A 6,000-nucleotide genomic window follows, 5' to 3' on the forward strand; every position below is an offset into this window, starting at 1 on the left:
GGCAAGGTGAGCCCATTGGGTGGTTAATCTTTACCTCTGTGACACATTCTCAGGTGTTTTGTCTGCTTCTGTTTTGTTCTGTTCCATCCTATGCCAACTCATTCTGTCATTAAAAGAAGAAAAAAGCTGGTCAGCCATGGTGGCTCATGCCTGTAATCCCAGCACTTTGGGAGGTCGAGGCTGGCAGATTACCTGAGGTCAGGAGTTTGAGACCAGCCTGGCCAACAAGGTGAAACCCTGTCTCTACTAAAAGTACAAACATTAGCTGGGCATGGTGGTGGGCACCTGTAGTCTCAGCTACTCAGGAGGCTGAGGCGGGAGAATCGCTTGAACCCAGGAGGCGGAAGTTGCTGTGAGCTGAAATCGCATCATTGCTCGCCAGCCTGGGCAACAAGAGCAAGACTCCGTCTTTAAAAAAACAAAAACAAAAAGAAAAACAAAACCAAACAAACAAAAACAAGAAAGAAAAGAAAAATAAAAAAGCTAAATTGATTTAATAACTGCGAATTGGTCTCGGCCAGTTTGAAACTGATCTGGTAGCTGTCAAACTGCTCAGTGCCTGAGACCTGCCTGGGGCAGTCTGCTTAGACATGTGGCTCCTCCATTCTCATTCTGCTGGCCCAGAGCTGCATTTTTGAAGACCTCAAAGTGATTCTGATGCAGGTGGTTCGGGAGCGACTCTGGATGGAAGGGTGTTTCCTGGCTCTCTGAAAGGCTCTGGTTTGCTTTTTTTCCTAAAAGCACAAGTCCAATTGTAATCCCAAGTGCTGCATTTTCCCTAGAACTAAACCTGCTCAGCACAAGGCATGTCGTTCGCAGTGACAACATTGACAGCTTTTGCCATAAAAACTGTCTTTGGGCAAGGTCATCTCCAAGGCCTGGGATTCGCCTGTGCCTCTGACCTGAGAGTCATCTGGTGCTCTGAGCCCTGTTTCTCAAGGCACTGGGTGGGGAAGAGGAATTTCCAACTGTAGGACGCGGTTCGCTCACTGAGCCATGAGTAGACCCAGAACATTGTTTCATTGCGTTGTGTTGCCGACGCAGCCCAGAACAAATTAGGAAAATCTGGCTCAAATTCTAATCCATCCTGCACACATTATTGTCTCTATTCATTCATTAACTCACTTACGCATTAACTCAGCTAGTTTTATTGAGCACGTACTGTGTGTCAGGCCTCGAGCTTCATCTCTGGGACACAGTGGTGATGAGAGACGGCCTTGCTTGCTGTGCCTAAAGCGGGGCAGATGGGTGGCTTGCCAGGGGCGAAGGAAAGTCTTCCATCTCATCTTCCTTTCCTCAACAAAACTTTGCCCAAGGCAGTCCAATCTCTGTGTAGCATGTAAATAAAATAAAAAGAGAGGCCTGGCGCAGTGGCTCACACCTGTAATCCCAACATTCTGGGAGGCTGAGGCAGGAGGCTAAGGCAGGTGGATCATCTGAGACCAGGAATTCAAGACCAGCCTGGCCAACATGGTGAAACCCCATCTCTACTAAAAATACAAAAAATTCGCCAGGTGTGGTGGTGGGTGCCTATAATCCCAGCTACTAAGGAGGCTGAGGCAGGAGAATCCCTTGAACCTGGGAGGTGGAGGTTGTAGTTAGCTGAGATCGCACCACTGCACTCCAGCCTGGGCGACAGAGCGAGACTCCATCTCAAAAAATTAAAATAAAATAAAATAAGAAACTGCTTAAATAATTTCCCAAATCATAAATGCATGATGTTCTTATGAAAATTCAGGGAATACTGTAGACTAAGAAGTAAATATGTCTTGCTTTCCATTCACCTTTCACTCTTTCTTCTTTCTCTAGAAGTTAACTGTAGTATTGTTACCAGCTTGATGTGTGTTTTATTATTATTACTAATTATTCAAAGATAGGGTCTCACTTTGTCACCCAGCTAGAGTGCAGTGGTACCATCATAGCTCACTGCAGCCTTGAACTCCTGGACTCAAGCAATTCTCTTGCTTCAGCCTCCCAAGTAATTAGGACTAGAGGTGTGTGCGGCCATGCCCAGATAACTTGCTTTACTTTTGGTAGAAATGGGATCTACTGCGTTGCCCAGGCTGGTCTCCAACTGCTGGCCTCAAGTGATTCTCCCAACTTGGCCCCCCAAAGTGCTGGGATTACAGGCATGAGCCACTGCACCCAGTCATGTTCTAGTCTTTTCTTAACATTTGTATACACTTATAAGTACTCATAAAAGTGTTTGGTATTGTCTAACATAAATGGGATCATATGTACATATCATTCTGTAATTTGCATTTTTGTTCAATGATATGTTTTGGATGTATTCTCATTTCAATTTGTATAGTAGATACAGATCAACCCCCCACGTTCTTTCTGACTGATTCAGGAATTAGACTACATGGTGTGCTTGTACCATAGTTTATTTCACCAATCGCTAATGGATGGCATTTATATTGTTTTCGAGTTTTTGCAATTGCCACAGATGCTGGAATGAGCATCCTTGTGGTGCCTCTTTGCGCACCTGTGCTTATATGTTTCAAAGAGAGACCTCTAGATGTAAAATTTCTGGTTCTACAGCAGCAGTTTGTGGACCTGGCTGTACATCTGAAACACCTGGGGACTCTTTCAAACACCCTGTCAGGGCCACATCCCAGGCCCCCCCTTTTTTTTTTTGGACAGAGTCTCGCACTATTGCCCAGGCTGGAGTGCAATGGTGTACTCTTGGCTCACTGCAACTTCCGCCTCCCGGGTTCAAGTTTTTCTCCTGCCTCAGCCTCCCAAGTAGCTGGGACTACAGGTGCCCGCCACCGTGCCCAGCTAATTTTTGTATTTTTAGTAGAGACAGGGTTTTGCCATATTGGTTAGCCTGGTCTTGAACTCCTGACTGCCAGGAGGTGATCCACCCACCTCAGCCTCCCAAAGTGCTGGGATTACCGGAATGAGCCACTGCGCTAGGCCCACTGGACCCATTAAGTCTGAATCTCTGGGATGTGGAGCTGGTCCTCAGAATTTATTCAAGAGCCCCCTAGGTGATTCTAATTTGTAGCCAGGGTAAGAACTGAAAGTGTCTGCGTTTAAAACCTAATTGCGGCCTCCAAACAGGAGTGTAGAATGTCTGTTTCCCGGACCTTTCCCACACTGAACACTGTCAAACTTCTAGTTGTGCAAACCTAATGGTGAAAAAACCAAATCTTGTTGTGGCCGTAGTTTGCATTTGACTTAACCACCAGCATGGTGGAGTAGCTGGTCAAATGTTAGGCACCAACCTTTACTTCTTTTGTGAATTATTCGTTCATATTCGTTGTTCACTTTCTGTGGTGAGTCTTTTATAAAATCTTAATGTGAATCTTTTGTTTTTATGTATGTTGTAACTAACTTTACCTGTAATGTGAACTTGTGTCCTCTCTTTTTTTTTTTTTTTTTTTTGAGACAGTCTCACTCAGTCAACCAGGCTGGAATGCAGCAGTGTGATCACAGCACACCACAGCCTTGATCTCCTGGGCTCAAGTGAACCTCCTGCTTCAGCCTAACTGAGTAGCTGGGACTACAGGCGTGCACCACCAAGCCTGGCTACCTTTTTATATTTTTTATAGAGACAGTGTCTCACTATGTTGCCCAGGCTGGTCTTGAACTCCTGGGCTCAAGTGATCCTCCCACCTTGGCCTCCCAAATTGCTGGGATTACTACACACTTTGAGGCACCATGCCCAGCCTTTTATCGTGTAAGCATTTTACATTTTAATTTCTATGTTTTTCACTTTATGGTTTCTAGGTTTCCTGTTTTGCTTTAGAAATCTTATTTACCTCAAGATTATTATTTTTTAAAAAAACAACAGCCATGCCCCCCCAAAACCTATCTCATTTATTTTCTTTTAATACTCGTATAGGATTTTTAAAAAATGGTTGGCATTTTAATGCATTTGAAATTTCCATTTGTGAACAGTATGTGGCAATAATCTAATTTTATTTTATTTTCAAAATGGGTAGTTAATTTTCCTCATACTATTTATTAAATAATCTGTCTTTTCCCCTGTGATTTAAAAATGTCATCTTTCTCATATACTAAATTTATATTTACATACGTACAGACATATGGTGCACATGTGTACATGTGCATCCCTCCCCACACACAGCTTTTTCTAGACACTCTTTGCTGTTCCATTTATCTATGTGTTCAATCTGTATTGACACAGGGTGGATACTTTTAGTTGTAAACAGCTAAAAACTCAATGTAAACTGATTAAAACAATAAAACGAATGTGCAGCTCATAGCTGAGACATTTAGGGCCTCAGACCAGGCAAGATCGAGCAGCTCAGGTGATATAATAAGGACCTGCTTTCTTTCTCTGTGTTATTGACTCCACCTCCTTCATGTTGGTACCATCTTGGTCTGAAGCCAGGAGCTTCCAAGGCTAGATGCTTCCTTGATCATATCCAGCATGAAAAAGGGGTAGTCTACCTAAACAAATTCCAGAATTGGGTCTTGTTGTCCTTTGACTTGGTTTGATCCAAGCACTATGGTTGGAAGAATGGAATATACTGACTGCCTTAAGCCCATCAAATCCCCACTAGCGTCGGGGATGGGGTCAACCACACATTCATCCATTGGCTGGGATTCTTTGGGAGCAGGAAGAGGGGATTAGATGCTGGAGATGGCAAGGAATCACCAAAGCACCTACATGTACCAGTATCACACTGTTTTAATGGTTATAGCTTTGTAGTATGTTTTAACATCTTACCGTTGTTTTTTTACACAATTGTATACCTTTTCATCTTAGACGGATTTTGGAATCAGCTTCTCAAGTTATATTTAAAATCCTCAGCCAGGCATGGTGGCTCACACCTGTAATCCCACACTTTGGGAGGCTGAGGTGGGTGGATCACCTGAGGTCAGGAGTTCAAGACCAGCCTGGCCAACATGGTGAAACCCCGTCTCAACTAAAAATACAAAAAAATTAGCTGGATGTGGTGGCAGGTGCCTGTAATCCCAGCTACTTCAGGAGGCTGAGGCAGGAGAATTGCTTGAACCCAGGAGGCAGAGGTTGCAGTGAGCTGAGATTGCACCATTGCACTCCAGCCTGGGTGACAAGAGTGAAACTCTGTCACAAAATAAATAAATAAATAAATAAGTAAAATCCTCCTAGGAGTTTTCTTGGTATTGCATTGAAGATCTGGATTAAAGTCAACATGAAATCATCATCTTTACAAGGTTGAACCTTCTTACCTAAAGAACTAGATAATCCTCCTGTTTATTCAGATCCACTCATGGTATCCAATGAGGTTTTGTAATCATCACACAGGTCTTGGGAATTTCTTGTTAGTTTTATACCTCATTATTCTTTGTTTTTTTGTTGTTAATAAGATGGATCTTTTTGCCCCTGGCATTTTGTAATTGGTTGAGGCTGCTGTAAAGGAAAGTTACTGGTATTTGTATATTTATCTTATATCTGGCCACTGATTGAACCTCTCAATTGGCTATAATGCTTTTTCAGTTGATTCTCCTCCAAGCAGTCTTTACCTCCTTTTCCTCCTCCGTGTTCTGCCATTTGACTCATTCTCTCCTCTTGGAGTCATATGTAGTTCCTTAATTGTCAGCTCCCTCAACCTCCTCTTATAGTTTCTCCTTCTTTACTTTTCCTCCTCCATCCTACACTACCTTCGTTCCTCAAGAACTGTTCCATTCAATGAGTCAAAAACATTCAACACCTTCAGGTTTGGTGTATAGTACGAAGTAGACAGTTTCCCCCAAATGTATAAAATTTTTTGCAGAATAAATTGAAGGCTATCATTTACAAGCTGCTATACTTTAGGGTAGTAATTAGTCTTATACTTGTTATCCAGTTTAACTGTCTAATAGGTCCAGTGAAAATACCACCATGTTTCTGGAGAGAGAAACTCTTTTGGGGGTTATAGCAGGGTGTAATTTAGCTCTCTTTGTTAGAGCTCCAATGCATGTTTTCTTGCTGCTGCTTTTGGAGATAGGGAAGCAAGTATTTTTGCCCAAAATTCACTAGATTTTTTTTTTTTTTTTTTT

Source organism: Papio anubis, chromosome 9 (assembly GCF_008728515.1).
Source record: "Papio anubis isolate 15944 chromosome 9, Panubis1.0, whole genome shotgun sequence".
NCBI lineage: Eukaryota > Metazoa > Chordata > Mammalia > Primates > Cercopithecidae > Papio > Papio anubis.